General features: G+C 47.1%; 17 non-coding genes and 22 pseudogenes across 17 annotated transcripts; all 39 read left to right on the top strand.

Annotated features, from left to right (window-relative positions):
• Positions 1–9,034: 9,034 nt before the first annotated feature.
• On the top strand, positions 9,035–9,153 carry LOC120921251 (annotated as a pseudogene).
• Positions 9,154–9,451: 298 nt separating this feature from the next.
• LOC120921359 lies at positions 9,452–9,570 on the top strand (annotated as a pseudogene).
• An 86-nt stretch (positions 9,571–9,656) lies between these two features.
• Positions 9,657–9,779, top strand: LOC120921413 (annotated as a pseudogene).
• A 90-nt stretch (positions 9,780–9,869) lies between these two features.
• LOC120921436 lies at positions 9,870–9,988 on the top strand. Its single transcript, XR_005744871.1, has one exon. It is a non-coding gene; the product is annotated as a 5S ribosomal RNA (ribosomal RNA).
• Positions 9,989–10,078: 90 nt separating this feature from the next.
• On the top strand, positions 10,079–10,197 carry LOC120921435. The gene has a single exon (XR_005744870.1). It is a non-coding gene; the product is annotated as a 5S ribosomal RNA (ribosomal RNA).
• Positions 10,198–10,282: 85 nt separating this feature from the next.
• LOC120921425 lies at positions 10,283–10,401 on the top strand (annotated as a pseudogene).
• A 90-nt stretch (positions 10,402–10,491) lies between these two features.
• LOC120921312 lies at positions 10,492–10,610 on the top strand (annotated as a pseudogene).
• Positions 10,611–10,697: 87 nt separating this feature from the next.
• On the top strand, positions 10,698–10,821 carry LOC120921382 (annotated as a pseudogene).
• An 86-nt stretch (positions 10,822–10,907) lies between these two features.
• Positions 10,908–11,026, top strand: LOC120921396 (annotated as a pseudogene).
• A 91-nt stretch (positions 11,027–11,117) lies between these two features.
• LOC120921298 lies at positions 11,118–11,236 on the top strand (annotated as a pseudogene).
• A 299-nt stretch (positions 11,237–11,535) lies between these two features.
• Positions 11,536–11,654, top strand: LOC120921266 (annotated as a pseudogene).
• An 86-nt stretch (positions 11,655–11,740) lies between these two features.
• LOC120921320 lies at positions 11,741–11,859 on the top strand (annotated as a pseudogene).
• A 91-nt stretch (positions 11,860–11,950) lies between these two features.
• On the top strand, positions 11,951–12,069 carry LOC120921424 (annotated as a pseudogene).
• A 90-nt stretch (positions 12,070–12,159) lies between these two features.
• On the top strand, positions 12,160–12,278 carry LOC120921292 (annotated as a pseudogene).
• Positions 12,279–12,366: 88 nt separating this feature from the next.
• Positions 12,367–12,490, top strand: LOC120921381 (annotated as a pseudogene).
• Positions 12,491–12,576: 86 nt separating this feature from the next.
• Positions 12,577–12,695, top strand: LOC120921395 (annotated as a pseudogene).
• Positions 12,696–12,786: 91 nt separating this feature from the next.
• On the top strand, positions 12,787–12,905 carry LOC120921289 (annotated as a pseudogene).
• Positions 12,906–13,204: 299 nt separating this feature from the next.
• Positions 13,205–13,323, top strand: LOC120921265 (annotated as a pseudogene).
• Positions 13,324–13,408: 85 nt separating this feature from the next.
• On the top strand, positions 13,409–13,527 carry LOC120921319 (annotated as a pseudogene).
• Positions 13,528–13,618: 91 nt separating this feature from the next.
• Positions 13,619–13,737, top strand: LOC120921389 (annotated as a pseudogene).
• A 90-nt stretch (positions 13,738–13,827) lies between these two features.
• LOC120921434 lies at positions 13,828–13,946 on the top strand. The gene has a single exon (XR_005744869.1). It is a non-coding gene; the product is annotated as a 5S ribosomal RNA (ribosomal RNA).
• A 90-nt stretch (positions 13,947–14,036) lies between these two features.
• LOC120921432 lies at positions 14,037–14,155 on the top strand. The gene has a single exon (XR_005744867.1). It is a non-coding gene; the product is annotated as a 5S ribosomal RNA (ribosomal RNA).
• Positions 14,156–14,245: 90 nt separating this feature from the next.
• On the top strand, positions 14,246–14,364 carry LOC120921431. The gene has a single exon (XR_005744866.1). It is a non-coding gene; the product is annotated as a 5S ribosomal RNA (ribosomal RNA).
• A 90-nt stretch (positions 14,365–14,454) lies between these two features.
• On the top strand, positions 14,455–14,573 carry LOC120921430. Its single transcript, XR_005744865.1, has one exon. It is a non-coding gene; the product is annotated as a 5S ribosomal RNA (ribosomal RNA).
• Positions 14,574–14,663: 90 nt separating this feature from the next.
• LOC120921440 lies at positions 14,664–14,782 on the top strand. Its single transcript, XR_005744875.1, has one exon. It is a non-coding gene; the product is annotated as a 5S ribosomal RNA (ribosomal RNA).
• An 89-nt stretch (positions 14,783–14,871) lies between these two features.
• Positions 14,872–14,990, top strand: LOC120921420. Its single transcript, XR_005744864.1, has one exon. It is a non-coding gene; the product is annotated as a 5S ribosomal RNA (ribosomal RNA).
• A 90-nt stretch (positions 14,991–15,080) lies between these two features.
• LOC120921408 lies at positions 15,081–15,199 on the top strand. The gene has a single exon (XR_005744863.1). It is a non-coding gene; the product is annotated as a 5S ribosomal RNA (ribosomal RNA).
• Positions 15,200–15,289: 90 nt separating this feature from the next.
• Positions 15,290–15,408, top strand: LOC120921397. The gene has a single exon (XR_005744862.1). It is a non-coding gene; the product is annotated as a 5S ribosomal RNA (ribosomal RNA).
• A 90-nt stretch (positions 15,409–15,498) lies between these two features.
• On the top strand, positions 15,499–15,617 carry LOC120921385. Its single transcript, XR_005744861.1, has one exon. It is a non-coding gene; the product is annotated as a 5S ribosomal RNA (ribosomal RNA).
• Positions 15,618–15,707: 90 nt separating this feature from the next.
• LOC120921338 lies at positions 15,708–15,826 on the top strand (annotated as a pseudogene).
• Positions 15,827–16,125: 299 nt separating this feature from the next.
• On the top strand, positions 16,126–16,244 carry LOC120921264 (annotated as a pseudogene).
• Positions 16,245–16,330: 86 nt separating this feature from the next.
• On the top strand, positions 16,331–16,449 carry LOC120921318 (annotated as a pseudogene).
• A 91-nt stretch (positions 16,450–16,540) lies between these two features.
• Positions 16,541–16,659, top strand: LOC120921423 (annotated as a pseudogene).
• A 90-nt stretch (positions 16,660–16,749) lies between these two features.
• On the top strand, positions 16,750–16,868 carry LOC120921374. Its single transcript, XR_005744860.1, has one exon. It is a non-coding gene; the product is annotated as a 5S ribosomal RNA (ribosomal RNA).
• Positions 16,869–16,958: 90 nt separating this feature from the next.
• On the top strand, positions 16,959–17,077 carry LOC120921438. Its single transcript, XR_005744873.1, has one exon. It is a non-coding gene; the product is annotated as a 5S ribosomal RNA (ribosomal RNA).
• A 90-nt stretch (positions 17,078–17,167) lies between these two features.
• On the top strand, positions 17,168–17,286 carry LOC120921362. Its single transcript, XR_005744859.1, has one exon. It is a non-coding gene; the product is annotated as a 5S ribosomal RNA (ribosomal RNA).
• A 90-nt stretch (positions 17,287–17,376) lies between these two features.
• On the top strand, positions 17,377–17,495 carry LOC120921351. Its single transcript, XR_005744858.1, has one exon. It is a non-coding gene; the product is annotated as a 5S ribosomal RNA (ribosomal RNA).
• A 90-nt stretch (positions 17,496–17,585) lies between these two features.
• LOC120921339 lies at positions 17,586–17,704 on the top strand. Its single transcript, XR_005744856.1, has one exon. It is a non-coding gene; the product is annotated as a 5S ribosomal RNA (ribosomal RNA).
• A 90-nt stretch (positions 17,705–17,794) lies between these two features.
• On the top strand, positions 17,795–17,913 carry LOC120921328. The gene has a single exon (XR_005744855.1). It is a non-coding gene; the product is annotated as a 5S ribosomal RNA (ribosomal RNA).
• The last annotated feature ends 45 nt before the right edge of the window (positions 17,914–17,958 follow it).

Here is a 17,958-nt window from a genome sequence, read left to right as displayed (position 1 = left end):
TTGCACGGGTCTCGGGAGGTTATACCTACATTAACCCATGGCTAGATAACTTAGCGGGATGGACGGAAGCTATGGGAAGCAGTAATCCCTTCTCGAGATAGGGGGATAACGACACTTTTTATAGGGATATGATCAAGGGGCTTTTGCTTAGGAGATAAGGAAGATTTCCCTTACTTCACAGGGGACCCTATGTGGGATATGGGATATATGATAGGACAGGTAGGAGGGTAAAGAGGGATCAGCCAAACCCTCGGAACAGGGAGTCCCCGAGTCTGCACTTTGCAGAGAAACGGAGATTCTTGTGTTCCCCAAGCACCCCCTGCCCCTTAGTGGAAATTCCAAACCCACCCCCCTATGTTCCCCAGAAGTGCATACAAAGTTTATATCCCATACTTACGCCGACCATCTCCCAGCCCTCACCCTATTACCCCACATTAACGGTACCAGCTCAGCCCCCATATCAACAAGGTTTCTCTAAGGCCGGGTACACACGAACAAACATGTATGGTGAAAGCGGTCCGTCGGACCGTTTTCACCATACATGTCTGCCAGAGGGCTTCTGTACGATGGTTGTACACACCATCGTACAGAAGTCCGCGCGTAAACAATACGCGGGGCGTGTCCGCGGTGTCGCCGCGTCGATGACGCGGTGTCGCCGCGACAATGACGCAGCGACGTGGGCGGCCCGCCTTTAAAATGCTTCCACGCATGCGTCGAAGTCATTCGACGCATGCGAGGGACGGCGGGCGCCTGGACATGTACGGTAGGTCTGTACTGACGACCGTACATGTCCGAGCGGGCAGGATTCCAGCGGACTGTTTTAAAACAAGTCCAGGAATATTTGTCTGCTGGGAAAAGGCCCGGCGGGCAAATGTTTGCTGGAATTCGGCCCGCTCGCGCCCACACACGACCGAACATGTCTGCTGAAACTGGCCCGCGGACCAGTTTCAGCAGACATGTTTGGTCGTGAGTATGGGGCCTAAGGAGGATATAGATTTTTTGGCTGCAGCAGTATACCAAGCAAAGCCCGTAACAAAAAATTTGGCACAGAAGCCCGCTGCGCAGTTATCAGCTGTAAAGCAAGATAGTGTCCAGAATAACGCTATGGGGGCTCTAATAAAAAACTTACCCCCTCGTAGCAAGAAGGATTATTCCTAAAGTAGCCATGGACACTGACAAGGGACCAGTAAGGGGGGCAGAAGGGGAATCAGACTTACAAGTTACACCCCCTACTGCATTTTTAAGGTAAAACTGTCTAGTAAAGGGTGATCTACAGGTCAAACCCAGCAAAAAGACGAGTCTTTGCGACCATCTGTGTAATTTAGACAGAGGTCAGATAGACTGTCACATAGTAAAATAAAGTGTTTTGGAAACACAAAGCGTTTTTGGAAAACGCATAACTCTGGGAGTTTACAGTTTTTACTGGGAAAACATTAAACAAAGACAGTTTTGACCTCGTAGCTCTGTTACTAAGATATTGTAAATAACACTAAACGCCCTGGTTGTATATAGTTTGCGGATGACAGAAGGGAGCTGTTTACGGTTCAAAGGAAATGCTATTTCTTTTGTTAGGCCTAAAGCAGTTTGGAAGAACTGAGGAAAAAATCAGACCTCTGTCACTTTTCTTTTCTGTCATGTGACAAATATAAAATAATCGGTATTTTGTGTATTTGTGTAAAATTTATATTGTATATAAAGTGATTGTTTGTAATTATGTGAGGGTACATGAGAGTCTTGTACCTCTACGAACAAAGGTGTTCTATGAGTAAATGTGTAAAATTGCAAATGCTGATGTTAAGGGTCAATGGACCCCCAGACCAAAAAGACGGGTGAAACCCTCTGTTTACAGAAAAGCGGCCGCGGTGGCAAACGGTTAATTGCCATTCTATTTTTGTTGACAGCGGTTAAGTAGTCAATCAGTGTCTGGGGTCCGTTGGCTGACAGAAACAAAGCATTTGAAAAATGTCAGGTATGAGTATGAGGTATGAGGTATGAGTGAGGTTCCGCAGTGAATCACCTCCTCACCCCTCCTTCCGTACTTGTGAAGGGAAGGAGGAGTTTGGAATGAATTAAGAAATTGGGTTGAGCGTGCCAGAATATTAAAGGGAATTTGTGCATTTATTATTTGTATTGTTTATGGCACATAAGGTACTATGATACATTGTATATATGTATATAGAGTTGTTTGCCTTTTTGTTTTTTGTGGAAGAAGATGGGTTGAAAATAGCAAAGCACTGGTTTTAACATGAGTTCAGGGTTGGAGCAGAAGAAATTCTGTCTTCGGACCCAACCTAAAAGGATGCCAAGTTTCTGGCAAAATTCCTCCAGTTCCCCTAGCCCTCAGGTGCAAGCCACAACCCATATAGAGCCCCCGGAGCAAAACACGCAGATATATCACGCAGATATATCTCCCCACAACCTGCTTTTTATACATAAACTTAATAGGTTTTTGAAAGAGGGGAAGATAGTCCCCGCAGCTGGTCCATGCATCCCCGCAGCCAGTGCACCTACCATGGGGTAGGTCATAGAGGTTGGCTATATCGCAAACCTGTTCGTTAAATATATATTTATATGTGTCACAGTACATCGCATATATCGGGAATAATCCAAACATACCACACAGGATGAAATATGAACACCTCCCCTGTATCCCGTACTACACCTTTCATTCGTTTGTGAATGAATTTCACCCACATGCCATCCCACGTGTTCGTGTGTATAGGCTATCGGTCTGTTTTCCTTCGGTCCAAAACCGATGGTTAGTACGGAAAAGCGTCGGTTCAAAACCCGCGCAGGCTCAGACGGGAGCACTCGTTTTTTGTAAACCTTGCATTCCATTTTTGAGATGGCACACTTTTCAAAGTAATGTTCCATTTCTTGCTAAGCATTTGTTTCTTCACTCTATTGCCCGGATGAACACATTGTTTAGCCAGTAGCCAGGTGGATACTATTTAGCCAGTATTCTCCCATACAGAATTCTTTTGGTTTTTGCTTCTAAATCTCCTTTCTTTGGAATCATTTTTACCCACATGCCAAAGAAAGGGACAGAGCAAGAATACATTTTAGTCATCGTGGATATATTCTCACGATGAGTGGAAACATTCGAATCCACAAGAGATATACTCACGCAGGAAATCATTCCTGGGTAAGGGTGTCCATTGCAAATATTCCATAAATGTAATAAAATGTTGCTAGTAGTTCTTTCCGAGATCAGAATGTCCTGGTAAAGCCACATTCCATTTGAGATTCTTATGGGAAGGGCCAGGACACCCCTTATCTTAGAAGATCTTGATCAGATAAGGGAGGGAAAAATGTCAGAAAGATAATTGAGTCCAAGTTGAAGGAAATGTTGCTCGCACATCTCTTCTTTCTGTTCACAGAAACCAACACATCCCTTTGGATCTCCTACCACTAGACGTCCCGGTGATCCGGACAGCCATCCTAGTGGTGAAATCCTAACCTTTGTTTTTGTTTGTTGGAGAATTCCCAAGCCTGGATCCATGCCAGTCGAGTAAAAAAAGGTCAAAGTGGATTGTGCGAAGCAAGGCAAGACACAGCTAAAGCTTCAGTTGCGGACATAAGAGGTGAAGCAAATGTTAATAGAGTTTTAGACAGGAGGTGAAGCAGGTGTTATAAATCCTCGAAAAGCGAATACAGCAAAAAGACTTTGTTTTCTGCTCCAGGTCATGAGAAACCTTGGACACTCTTGGGGGTGACCATGCTTCCAGTGTTTCCCCAACGTGGATTATAACTAACTGTAAATATCACCCAGAAGATTTAGGTGTCATGAAAGACATCTGTGGGTAAAGAACTAACTCTAGCCATGCTGAAAGCCATGCTAGAATGAAGACAGAAAATCGGTGAAGGTTTTACCGACAAAATGTTATTTTTAAAGTTTAAGTTTAAATATGCTTATGGTAGGAAATCATCATATTACAAATGTTGGATAGGTAGTAAAATCCAAGGGTACCACTAGAATTCCTTTTTAAGGCTACTCCTCTAAAATGGTACCCCACTTATTTGTCTTACTGATGTCACAAGAAAGCTTCCAGCTTGCTGGATATGTAGCAAGCTGCACCCTGGGTCCAGTAGAATTCCCCTGATAGCCGTACCTTTGAATTTCACTCCTCTCTTAAAAGGTACACCCCACGTACACCTTACAAGTTTTACTAGGAAATACTCTGATAATACTCTTATTTTCCAGATCACAGGTAGGAGTCATGCACCAGATTGGTGTTTTAAGTTAGGGAACTCCACAAGAGGGGTCCAAGCCTGTCAACACACTGCCCTTAACTTCTCAATGACAGACACCTTCACAAGTTATCTTAAACTTCTCCAACAGCACCTCTTTCTATCACACCCCTGAACTTAACTCCACGTTACTGACATTTCAGTCGCCTGTAGACAAAAGACAGGGGAGGGTGTGTTAGATGGCACAGTCTGATGATCCAAACTTTTATGAACAATCTCAGACCAACATACATGTTAGTGGTTAAACAGCAATGCTTTGAGTAGATAACCCAGGCCATTGATGGATTTAAAGGTTTGTGCTTTAAGTTAGGTAGTTCCACAAGAAGTCTACGACTTGCCAATATGCTGCACTTCCAGTAGCATCGCGGTATAGCTCCTTCTTCTGTACCCCAGACCCTTTATTCCTAGGCGCCAACCCACCTCTATAGTAGGCCAATTGTTGTGAGGTATGACATTCTCCGGTCTCTCTTATGAGCTAAGGAGAATTTTTCAAAGGTTGCCTTTAAACCATTGATTATACATACATCTGTTGCAAGGATATTATCTATATTATCCTTATTTAAAATCCCAGGGATGGTGTTAGTCAGCGGCCATGGTCCCAGTAAAGAGGGATATTAGGTGATAGTAAGAGAGGACACCTTCTTAAAGCTAGTTTGTACCCCAGGTATCCTCTCAAAATATATTAATAATATGGCCTGGGCCTGGTTCCCTTCTAGTACAGATTGGGAAATAGGTTGAATGAAGAGGCTCAATGATTACATGAGTATTATTGATGATGTACTGGGAGGAAAATCCTGATGATATTTCCAAATGAAATATAGAAACTAGAGCAATCAGGAGCAATTAGAATTCCTGGCCGTTGAAAGCATAAGTACTGCACTCACGGGCCTAGGTACTAGGGGCTATGAGTGTTGCACTTGGGTTCATAATACATCCGTTGAGATTCCGGATTATTGTGAAATTATCACCCAACATAAATGAGATAGGTAGACAAAGAAATGAGGCAGAAGGAACTGATTGTATATGGGTCCAATAAATTAGTTGGCATTATGCCAAGCAAGGTATTTTTACTTGACTAGAGGTTTATTTTTGAAAAACTGATTTTTGCACATTAACAGCCACATATCAGGGTATCTCTGTGCAAAATATTGTCATTTGGCATTTGGCCAAAAATCACGAAGGTTTTTTTGTAAACACAGCCGTTGAGGAGCATAACATTTTAAATGCTTATTGAGTTTAAATCTGTGTATTAGCTGAGTAAATGTAGTGATGCTGTACATAGCCCTGTTCTGTGGCATAATAATAATAAAAAAAAAAAAGGGATAACTGAATATCCCAGAACAGAACACCTCTATAAACCCTGTAGCTGCAGGACTTGAGGGAAATTAATAGTTTAATTGTACTTGGAGCACCAGTCTTATCTGATGTGCCATACCACTGCCATATACCATTTCACTTCATAGTGATGGGTTCAGCAAATATGTTTTAGCGTCCTGGTGGACGAGAAGAGGGCATTCCCTTGTGGGCTAGCCAATTTTCTGGAAATGTATCCTTCACGGCTGATGACTAACCTGGTGGATAATATCCTCCGGGTTATGTACCTTTGGGGTCTATGCAATTATGCTCCAGACCACATTTGCAAGCCCACCTGAGAGACACACCTACACATAGATCAGCCCTGCTACAGTATATAGTTACTTTTTGGAGGCCGGTTGTAAGGACGGGTGGAGTTTACACCCAGAAGGACACTCTGTATTCAGAGTCATTGGATCCTTTACTTAAGGTCAGTGGATATGTTTGTATATATACAGAGAGAGAGAGGGTTTCTTTTGGTCTCACCAAAAGGGCCAGAAGTTGTTTTACTTCGGCAGGTAAATCAATCAAGCAATAAGTTAGATTGATTGGCTGTTTTCAGCTTTAGGTTCTTGCTGAGGTAGCCATCCTAGCTTTTGAGGCTCACATGTGGAAGCGCAGGCCCTAGCCTCTAGCCCCTAGCCTCTACGGAAGAGCAGACCAGGCCCCAAGGTGGTGGCAGCGGTGGGAGCAGACCGGGCCCAGCTTTCAGTAGCCATGCCAGGCGGAACAGCCCCGGACACTTGATGGTTCTGTGCAAACTTACAGATTCCACCTAGTTCTGGCCCAGTATAGCTGGGAAAAATAAACGACTTTTAAAGGACCCCAGGACAAGAAGAACAAGTGGTCCGCAGGGGGCATCTTCAGAATATCTCTTATGTCTGTCAGCTACTCTGGCCCCTCCATGTCACCCCTGATGCTGCCACAACCCCCACTAGGCTGGCCCCTCCACAACCCTGAAGCCTGACACACGGAATGTGTCTTTAGTCACAGGCAGTTATGGCTGCCCTGGTGAATGAACATAGTCTAAGAGGGTAAAATTCACCACAGTTGGTTTTATAATATATCACTTCTTGTTTTACCTGCTACCAAAGGTGTCACCAGGGGCTGAACCTCCCTTCCGGAAGTATCAGAAATGTATCCGGGTGCCCGAGTGAAGGTATCTGAATAGTACTGTGGTTGTAGCACCCAGATTTGGCCTCCTCGTTATGTTTGTAATGCAGGGGGCAATTGTAGGACTATGGCAGGTGTCCTCACCAAAAAGAACGTGGTGGAAAGCTTTGCCCTGAGGAGTTCCTTTTCCAGAAGTGTTTCAGGTCCCAGGTGTACCTCCTGAGCGAAGGTGGTAGGGGATGGGAACATCATTTACCCTGGGCGGACCAACTATAAATATTACCTAAATTATCAACACCTGTCTGCTCAAAGTTTGGGCAGATACAGAGTTATTCCAAAGGCTAGGACTGATAATGCCTTTTTGGGATTGAGCAGGAGAACAGGGTAAGGTAGTGTCACAGCATGACTATATATACATTGCTCAGCGGGACATTTGTCCCAGGTCATTTATGACTTCCACTGTTTTTTTCCTGATATACACAAGGTTTTTTTTGTAGTTTTTTCTGTTTTTAGAGTACATTGTACATTGCAAAATCAGCTATTAGAGCAGCCAGCACATATCCAAATGCCAGTACTAGTACTATGGGTACAGTGGCACTGCTAGATGGTTATTGAATCTCCAGACACATGCCACAGAGAGAGATTTGAAGATTTGGGCGGATGGGTTTGGAGTTGGTGGTATTTTTCTCCTAGTTTAAGGATATCGTGCTCATATAGAAATAGTGATCCTAATCTTTGCAGTAATACTTTACTTATGTTTTTAATGTTGTATAAGCTCAGTCGGTAGAGCATGAGACTCTTAATCTCAGGGCCATAATTGTATAAATGGAAAGGGGGCCTAGCGCCCCCCAAGGATCTAGTGCCTTATGCAATGTATCTGTAAGCTTATAAACATGCTCAAGTGGGTTTCTAAACACTCCAAGTGAGTAACTTGTACAGCGCTTTGAATGTATACTGAAACACCTCGAGACGCTGTATCAAATATCATCGTCTAGCCGTGTTTCACAGTAGATGTATCTTAGGTTTTTTTCTGAAGGCCCGATGGTTTACGTCCATCCAAATATCTGTGAGTAAAGCGTCCCATAGCCGCGGTCCTTGGACTGCGAGTCATCGCTCCCCTTCAGAGGTATAGCGGGACTTGGGATTTGTAGTTATTAGAAATCATGTATAAGTTGTAATTCTCTGTATTACTAGGTGTGCAGCGCTACCCCCGCAGAAGCCGATCCCCCACCGTGCAGCTCTCAGCTTAGGATCCTCTTTGGAGAGGTTCAGGCCCCAGCTAGTCACTGGGACCCCTCTCTATGTCAGGATGGAGCTCTGCATGATGCGCAACTTTGGCTGGGTAGGCCACAGCGGCGAGGTCCAGGGATACGCACACCCTGAATGTGGGTACCGTACCTGGAACTCGAACCCCGCGGAAGAAGAAGGCCTCAAGCCAAGGCTGCTGCCCCGGATATGACCTCCTCCAGCATACCTAGTGAGGGGAACCACTCCTCTGGCTGCTGGGGAGGGTGAGTCCGCCAGAACCCCTCTAGCGCCAACTGCCGCCCAGGAGTGGTAACACACCCCTGGAACACAGACTGACCTACAGGACAGTTCTGAGATGACAGCGGCCCAAAATTTAGCAAATTGTGAATGAGAGCTGAATAAGCTCTCCCATTTTCCCACTAATTTAGCGTAGTGCCCATACTGAAAGTAAGGGGGCACTACAGGTGTATCACCCTATATGTGTATATAAGATGGGTCACCATGTATATTTATAATTCATTTCATGAATCAAAGAGGCGATTGAAAGGATGTGAGCCACTGTGACTCCATCTTAGGAATAAGTATCCATCTTAGATTCATCTCGTCAAGACATTATTATTCTCTCTGTTTCAGTCTGTTCTAAAGTAACCGTTTGTTTATAGAACATAGCTTGTTATTGACCTTTAACGCTTATCTTATGTTTTGGAGTTTATAGACAGAGTTCTGTGTTAAAGACGCATTTCAATGTATTGTTATGAGAACATGTCTGCTGATAAAACTTGTTGTTGTACCATAAGATGCTAAGACCATATTAGTACTTCCACCGGATGTATGAACAGGTTAATTTCTTGTGTTATCTTATTGCTTGTAGAATATTATAAAAGCCATGAATAAAGATGTGTCATTAGATCATTTTCCCTGAACTCGACTCACTGTAGTATTTTATGGGTTCAGAAGTGATCTCCGGCGCTGACTAAGTTATGAGGAACAATGGGGACCGGTCGTGATAGTACTTAACCCTTTCACTCCCAAGCTATATTCAAGAGAGTTAAGGCTAGCTATGGTACTCGCCTACGGCCACATCACCCTGAAAGCGCCAAATCACGTCTGATCTCGGAGGCTAAGCAGGGTCGGGCCTGGTTAGTACCTCGATGGGAGAACGCCTGGGAATACCAGGTGCTGTAGGCTTTTTTTTTTTTTTTTGGGAGTCCTTGTATCTATTTTTCTAGTCTTCTCCAAAGCTATCTTCAAGAGAGTTAAGGCCAGCCATGGTACTTGCCTACGGCCACATCACCCTGCAAGCACCCGATCTCGGCTGTTCTCGGAGGCTAGCAGGGTCGGGTCGGCCCTGGTTAGTACCTGGATGGGAGACCGCCTGCGAACACCAGGTGCTGTCGGCTTTTTTTTTTTCTGGGAGTCATTGTATCTATTTTTCTAGTCTTCTCCCAAGATATCGTCAAGAGAGTTAAGGCCAGCTATGATACTTGCCTACGGCCACATGACCCTCAAAGCGCCCAATCTCGTCTGATCTCGGAGGCTAAGCAGGGTTGGGCCTGGTTAGTATCTGGATGCGAGACCGCCTGGGAATACCAGGTGCTTTAGGCTTTTTTTTTTTTTTGGGAGTCCTTGTATCTATTTTTCTAGTCTTCTCCCAAGCTATCTTCAAGAGAGTTAAGGCCAGCCATGCTATTGCCTACGGCCACATCACCCTGCAAGCACCCGATCTCGGCTGATCTAAGAGGCTAGCAGGGTTGGGTCGGGCCTGGTTAGTACCTGGATGGGAGACCGCCTGGGAATACCAGGTGCTGTAGGCTTTTTTGTTTTGGTGGAGTCTTGAATCTCTTTTTTCCCCCAGTCTTTCTTCCATGCTATCTTCAAGAGAGTTAAGGACAGCCATGGTTATCGCCTACGGCCACATCACCTTGAAAGCGCCCGATCTCGTCTGATCTCGGAGGCTAAGCAGGGTCGGGCCTGGTTAGTACCTGGATGGGAGACCGCCTGGGAATACCAGGTGCTGTAGGCTTTTTTGTTTTGGTGGAGTCTTGAATCTCTTTTTTCCCCCAGTCTTTCTTCCATGCTATCTTCAAGAGAGTTAAGGACAGCCATGGTTATCGCCTACGGCCACATCACCTTGAAAGCGCCCGATCTCGTCTGATCTCGGAGGCTAAGCAGGGTCGGGCCTGGTTAGTACCTGGATGGGAGACCGCCTGGGAATACCAGGTGCTGTAGGCTTTTTTGTTTTGGTGGGGTCTTGAATCTATTTTTCTAGTCTTCTCCCAAGCTATCTTCAAGAGAGTTAAGGCCAGCTATGGTACTCGCCTATGGCCACATCACCCTGAAAGGGCCCAATCTCGTCTTATCTCGGAGGCTAATCAGGGTCGGGCCTGGTTAGTACCTGGATGGGAGAACACCTGAGAATACCAGGTGCTGTAGGATTTTTTTTTTTTTTTTTGGGAGTCCTTGTATCTATTTTTCTTGTCTTCTCCCAAGCTATCTTCAAGAGAGTTAAGGCTAGCTATGGTACTCGCCTATGGCCACATCAACCTGAAAGCGCCAAATCACGTCTGATCTCAGAGGCTAAGCAGGGTCGGGCCTGGTTAGTACCTCGATGGGAGAACGCCTGGGAATACCAGGTGCTGTAGGCTTTTTTTTTTTTTTGGGAGTCCTTGTATCTATTTTTCTAGTCTTCTCCCAAGCTATCTTCAAGAGAGTTAAGGCCAGCCATGGTACTTGCCTACGGCCACATCACCCTGCAAGCACCCGATCTCGGCTGTTCTCGGAGGCTATGCAGGGTCGGGTCGGCCCTGGTTAGTACCTGGATGGGAGACCGCCTGCGAACACCAGGTGCTGTAGGCTTTTTTTTTTTCTGGGAGTCATTGTATCCATTTTTCTAGTCTTCTCCCAAGATATCTTCAAGAGAGTTAAGGCCAGCTATGATACTTGCCTACGGCCACATGACCCTCAAAGCGCCCAATCTCGTCTGATTTCGGAGGCTAAGCAGGGTCGGGCCTGGTTAGTACCTGGATTGGAGAACGCCTGGGAATACCAGGTGCCGTTGGCTTTTTTTGTTTGTTTTTTGGGAGTCCTTGTATCTATTTTTCTTGTCTTCTCCCAAGCTATCTTCAAGAGAGTTAAGGCTAGCTATGGTACTCGCCTACGGCCACATCACCCTGAAAGCGCCAAATCACGTCTGATTTTGGAGGCTAAGCAGGGTCGGGCCTGGTTAGTACCTCGATGGGAGAACGCCTGGGAATACCAGGTGCAGTAGGCTTTTTTTTTTTTTTGGGAGTCCTTGTATCTATTTTTCTAGTCTTCTCCCAAGCTATCTTCAAGAGAGTTAAGGCCAGCCATGCTATTGCCTACGGCCACATCACCCTGCAAGCACCCGATCTCGGCTGATCTAAGAGGCTAGCAGGGTTGGGTCGGGCCAGGTTAGTACCTGGATGGGAGACCGCCTGCGAACACCAGGTGCTGTAGGCTTTTTTTTTTTTTTTTTGGGAGTCCTTGTATCTATCTTTCTAGTCTTCTCCCAAGCTATCTTCAAAAGAGTTAAGGCCAGCCTTGGCACTTGCCTACGGCCACATCACCCTGAAAGCGCCCGATCTCGTCTGATCTTGGAGGCTAAGCAGGGTCGGGCCTGGTTAGTATCTGGATGCGAGACCGCCTGGGAATGCCAGGTGCTGTAGCCTTTTTTTTTTTTTGGGAGTCCTTGTATCTATTTTTCTTGTCTTCTCCCAAGCTATCTTCAAGAGAGTTAAGGCCAGCCATGGTACTCGCCTTTGGCCACATCACCCTGAAAGCACCTGATCTCGTCTGATTTCGGAGGCTAAGCAGGGTCGGGCCTGGTTAGTACCTGGATGGGAGAATGCCTGGGAATACCAAGTGCCGTTGGCCTTTTTTTTTTTTTTTTTGGTAGTCCTTGTATCTATTTTTCTAGTCTTCTCCCAAGCTATCTTCAAGAGAGTTAAGGCCAGCTATGGTACTCGCCTATGGCCACATCACCCTGAAAGGGCCCAATCTCGTCTTATCTCGGAGGCTAATCAGGGTCGGGCCTGGTTAGTACCTGGATGGGAGAACACCTGAGAATACCAGGTGCTGTAGGATTTTTTTTTTTTTTTTTGGGAGTCCTTGTATCTATTTTTCTTGTCTTCTCCCAAGCTATCTTCAAGAGAGTTAAGGCTAGCTATGGTACTCGCCTACGGCCACATCAACCTGAAAGCGCCAAATCACGTCTGATCTCAGAGGCTAAGCAGGGTCGGGCCTGGTTAGTACCTCGATGGGAGAACGCCTGGGAATACCAGGTGCTGTAGGCTTTTTTTTTTTTTTTGGGAGTCCTTGTATCTATTTTTCTAGTCTTCTCCCAAGCTATCTTCAAGAGAGTTAAGGCCAGCCATGGTACTTGCCTACGGCCACATCACCCTGCAAGCACCCGATCTCGGCTGTTCTCGGAGGCTATGCAGGGTCGGGTCGGCCCTGGTTAGTACCTGGATGGGAGACCGCCTGCGAACACCAGGTGCTGTAGGCTTTTTTTTTTTCTGGGAGTCATTGTATCCATTTTTCTAGTCTTCTCCCAAGATATCTTCAAGAGAGTTAAGGCCAGCTATGATACTTGCCTACGGCCACATGACCCTCAAAGCGCCCAATCTCGTCTGATTTCGGAGGCTAAGCAGGGTCGGGCCTGGTTAGTACCTGGATTGGAGAACGCCTGGGAATACCAGGTGCCGTTGGCTTTTTTTGTTTGTTTTTTGGGAGTCCTTGTATCTATTTTTCTAGTCTTCTCCCAAGCTATCTTCAAGAGAGTTAAGGCTAGCTATGGTACTCGCCTACGGCCACATCACCCTGAAAGCGCCAAATCACGTCTGATCTCGGAGGCTAAGCAGGGTCGGGCCTGGTTAGTACCTCGATGGGAGAACGCCTGGGAATACCAGGTGCAGTAGGCTTTTTTTTTTTTTTGGGAGTCCTTGTATCTATTTTTCTAGTCTTCTCCCAAGCTATCTTCAAGAGAGTTAAGGCCAGCCATGCTATTGCCTACGGCCACATCACCCTGCAAGCACCCGATCTCGGCTGATCTAAGAGGCTAGCAGGGTTGGGTTGGGCCAGGTTAGTACCTGGATGGGAGACCGCCTGCGAACACCAGGTGCTGTAGGCTTTTTTTTTTTTTTTTTGGGAGTCCTTGTATCTATCTTTCTAGTCTTCTCCCAAGCTATCTTCAAAAGAGTTAAGGCCAGCCTTGGCACTTGCCTACGGCCACATCACCCTGAAAGCGCCCGATCTCGTCTGATCTTGGAGGCTAAGCAGGGTCGGGCCTGGTTAGTATCTGGATGCGAGACCGCCTGGGAATGCCAGGTGCTGTAGCCTTTTTTTTTTTTGGGAGTCCTTGTATCTATTTTTCTTGTCTTCTCCCAAGCTATCTTCAAGAGAGTTAAGGCCAGCCATGGTACTCGCCTTTGGCCACATCACCCTGAAAGCACCTGATCTCGTCTGATTTCGGAGGCTAAGCAGGGTCGGGCCTGGTTAGTACCTGGATGGGAGAATGCCTGGGAATACCAAGTGCCGTTGGCCTTTTTTTTTTTTTTTTTGGTAGTCCTTGTATCTATTTTTCTAGTCTTCTCCCAAGCTATCTTCAAGAGAGTTAAGGCCAGCTATGGTACTCGCCTATGGCCACATCACCCTGAAAGGGCCCAATCTCGTCTTATCTCGGAGGCTAATCAGGGTCGGGCCTGGTTAGTACCTGGATGGGAGAACACCTGAGAATACCAGGTGCTGTAGGCTTTTTTGTTTTGGTGGAGTCTTGAATCTCTTTTTTCCCCCAGTCTTTCTTCCATGCTATCTTCAAGAGAGTTAAGGACAGCCATGGTTATCGCCTACGGCCACATCACCTTGAAAGCGCCCGATCTCGTCTGATCTCGGAGGCTAAGCAGGGTCGGGCCTGGTTAGTACCTGGATGGGAGACCGCCTGGGAATACCAGGTGCTGTAGGCTTTTTTGTTTTGGTGGAGTCTTGAATCTCTTTTTTCCCCCAGTCTTTCTTCCATGCTATCTTCAAGAGAGTTAAGGACAGCCATGGTTATCGCCTACGGCCACATCACCTTGAAAGCGCCCGATCTCGTCTGATCTCGGAGGCTAAGCAGGGTCGGGCCTGGTTAGTACCTGGATGGGAGACCGCCTGGGAATACCAGGTGCTGTAGGCTTTTTTGTTTTGGTGGAGTCTTGAATCTCTTTTTTCCCCCAGTCTTTCTTCCATGCTATCTTCAAGAGAGTTAAGGACAGCCATGGTTATCGCCTACGGCCACATCACCTTGAAAGCGCCCGATCTCGTCTGATCTCGGAGGCTAAGCAGGGTCGGGCCTGGTTAGTACCTGGATGGGAGACCGCCTGGGAATACCAGGTGCTGTAGGCTTTTTTGTTTTGGTGGAGTCTTGAATCTCTTTTTTCCCCCAGTCTTTCTTCCATGCTATCTTCAAGAGAGTTAAGGACAGCCATGGTTATCGCCTACGGCCACATCACCTTGAAAGCGCCCGATCTCGTCTGATCTCGGAGGCTAAGCAGGGTCGGGCCTGGTTAGTACCTGGATGGGAGACCGCCTGGGAATACCAGGTGCTGTAGGCTTTTTTGTTTTGGTGGAGTCTTGAATCTCTTTTTTCCCCCAGTCTTTCTTCCATGCTATCTTCAAGAGAGTTAAGGACAGCCATGGTTATCGCCTACGGCCACATCACCTTGAAAGCGCCCGATCTCGTCTGATCTCGGAGGCTAAGCAGGGTCGGGCGTGGTTAGTACCTGGATGGGAGACCGCCTGGGAATACCAGGTGCTGTAGGCTTTTTTGTTTTGGTGGAGTCTTGAATCTCTTTTTTCCCCAGTCTTTCTTCCATGCTATCTTCAAGAGAGTTAAGGACAGCCATGGTTATCGCCTACGGCCACATCACCTTGAAAGCGCCCGATCTCGTCTGATCTCGGAGGCTAAGCAGGGTCGGGCCTGGTTAGTACCTGGATGGGAGACCGCCTGGGAATACCAGGTGCTGTAGGCTTTTTTGTTTTGGTGGAGTCTTGAATCTCTTTTTTCCCCCAGTCTTTCTTCCATGCTATCTTCAAGAGAGTTAAGGACAGCCATGGTTATCGCCTACGGCCACATCACCTTGAAAGCGCCCGATCTCGTCTGATCTCGGAGGCTAAGCAGGGTCGGGCCTGGTTAGTACCTGGATGGGAGACCGCCTGGGAATACCAGGTGCTGTAGGCTTTTTTGTTTTGGTGGAGTCTTGAATCTCTTTTTTCCCCCAGTCTTTCTTCCATGCTATCTTCAAGAGAGTTAAGGACAGCCATGGTTATCGCCTACGGCCACATCACCTTGAAAGCGCCCGATCTCGTCTGATCTCGGAGGCTAAGCAGGGTCGGGCCTGGTTAGTACCTGGATGGGAGACCGCCTGGGAATACCAGGTGCTGTAGGCTTTTTTGTTTTGGTGGAGTCTTGAATCTCTTTTTTCCCCCAGTCTTTCTTCCATGCTATCTTCAAGAGAGTTAAGGACAGCCATGGTTATCGCCTACGGCCACATCACCTTGAAAGCGCCCGATCTCGTCTGATCTCGGAGGCTAAGCAGGGTCGGGCCTGGTTAGTACCTGGATGGGAGACCGCCTGGGAATACCAGGTGCTGTAGGCTTTTTTGTTTTGGTGGAGTCTTGAATCTCTTTTTTCCCCCAGTCTTTCTTCCATGCTATCTTCAAGAGAGTTAAGGACAGCCATGGTTATCGCCTACGGCCACATCACCTTGAAAGCGCCCGATCACGTCTGATTTTGGAGGCTATGCAGGGTCGGGCCTGGTTAGTACCTCGATGGGAGAACGCCTGGGAATACCAGGTGCAGTAGGCTTTTTTTTTTTTTTGGGAGTCCTTGTATCTATTTTTCTAGTCTTCTCCCAAGCTATCTTCAAGAGAGTTAAGGCCAGCCATGCTATTGCCTACGGCCACATCACCCTGCAAGCACCCGATCTCGGCTGATCTAAGAGGCTAGCAGGGTTGGGTCGGGCCAGGTTAGTACCTGGATGGGAGACCGCCTGCGAACACCAGGTGCTGTAGGCTTTTTTTTTTTTTTTTTGGGAGTCCTTGTATCTATCTTTCTAGTCTTCTCCCAAGCTATCTTCAAAAGAGTTAAGGCCAGCCTTGGCACTTGCCTACGGCCACATCACCCTGAAAGCGCCCGATCTCGTCTGATCTTGGAGGCTAAGCAGGGTCGGGCCTGGTTAGTATCTGGATGCGAGACCGCCTGGGAATGCCAGGTGCTGTAGCCTTTTTTTTTTTTTGGGAGTCCTTGTATCTATTTTTCTTGTCTTCTCCCAAGCTATCTTCAAGAGAGTTAAGGCCAGCCATGGTACTCGCCTTTGGCCACATCACCCTGAAAGCACCTGATCTCGTCTGATTTCGGAGGCTAAGCAGGGTCGGGCCTGGTTAGTACCTGGATGGGAGAATGCCTGGGAATACCAAGTGCCGTTGGCCTTTTTTTTTTTTTTTTTGGTAGTCCTTGTATCTATTTTTCTAGTCTTCTCCCAAGCTATCTTCAAGAGAGTTAAGGCCAGCTATGGTACTCGCCTATGGCCACATCACCCTGAAAGGGCCCAATCTCGTCTTATCTCGGAGGCTAATCAGGGTCGGGCCTGGTTAGTACCTGGATGGGAGAACACCTGAGAATACCAGGTGCTGTAGGATTTTTTTTTTTTTTTTTGGGAGTCCTTGTATCTATTTTTCTTGTCTTCTCCCAAGCTATCTTCAAGAGAGTTAAGGCTAGCTATGGTTATCGCCTACGGCCACATCACCTTGAAAGCGCCCGATCTCGTCTGATCTCGGAGGCTAAGCAGGGTCGGGCCTGGTTAGTACCTGGATGGGAGACCGCCTGGGAATACCAGGTGCTGTAGGCTTTTTTGTTTTGGTGGAGTCTTGAATCTCTTTTTTCCCCCAGTCTTTCTTCCATGCTATCTTCAAGAGAGTTAAGGACAGCCATGGTTATCGCCTACGGCCACATCACCTTGAAAGCGCCCGATCTCGTCTGATCTCGGAGGCTAAGCAGGGTCAGGCCTGGTTAGTACCTGGATGGGAGACCGCCTGGGAATACCAGGTGCTGTAGGCTTTTTTGTTTTGGTGGAGTCTTGAATCTCTTTTTTCCCCCAGTCTTTCTTCCATGCTATCTTCAAGAGAGTTAAGGACAGCCATGGTTATCGCCTACGGCCACATCACCTTGAAAGCGCCCGATCTCGTCTGATCTCGGAGGCTAAGCAGGGTCGGGCCTGGTTAGTACCTGGATGGGAGACCGCCTGGGAATACCAGGTGCTGTAGGCTTTTTTGTTTTGGTGGAGTCTTGAATCTCTTTTTTCCCCCAGTCTTTCTTCCATGCTATCTTCAAGAGAGTTAAGGACAGCCATGGTTATCGCCTACGGCCACATCACCTTGAAAGCGCCCGATCTCGTCTGATCTCGGAGGCTAAGCAGGGTCGGGCCTGGTTAGTACCTGGATGGGAGACCGCCTGGGAATACCAGGTGCTGTAGGCTTTTTTGTTTTGGTGGAGTCTTGAATCTCTTTTTTCCCCCAGTCTTTCTTCCATGCTATCTTCAAGAGAGTTAAGGACAGCCATGGTTATCGCCTACGGCCACATCACCTTGAAAGCGCCCGATCTCGTCTGATCTCGGAGGCTAAGCAGGGTCGGGCCTGGTTAGTACCTGGATGGGAGACCGCCTGGGAATACCAGGTGCTGTAGGCTTTTTTGTTTTGGTGGAGTCTTGAATCTCTTTTTTCCCCCAGTCTTTCTTCCATGCTATCTTCAAGAGAGTTAAGGACAGCCATGGTTATCGCCTACGGCCACATCACCTTGAAAGCGCCCGATCTCGTCTGATCTCGGAGGCTAAGCAGGGTCGGGCCTGGTTAGTACCTGGATGGGAGACCGCCTGGGAATACCAGGTGCTGTAGGCTTTTTTGTTTTGGTGGAGTCTTGAATCTCTTTTTTCCCCCAGTCTT

Source organism: Rana temporaria, chromosome 13 (assembly GCF_905171775.1).
Source record: "Rana temporaria chromosome 13, aRanTem1.1, whole genome shotgun sequence".
Lineage (NCBI taxonomy): Eukaryota > Metazoa > Chordata > Amphibia > Anura > Ranidae > Rana > Rana temporaria.
The sequence above is the reverse complement of the archived record's forward strand: the minus strand, read 5'-3'. Positions and strand labels throughout refer to the sequence as shown.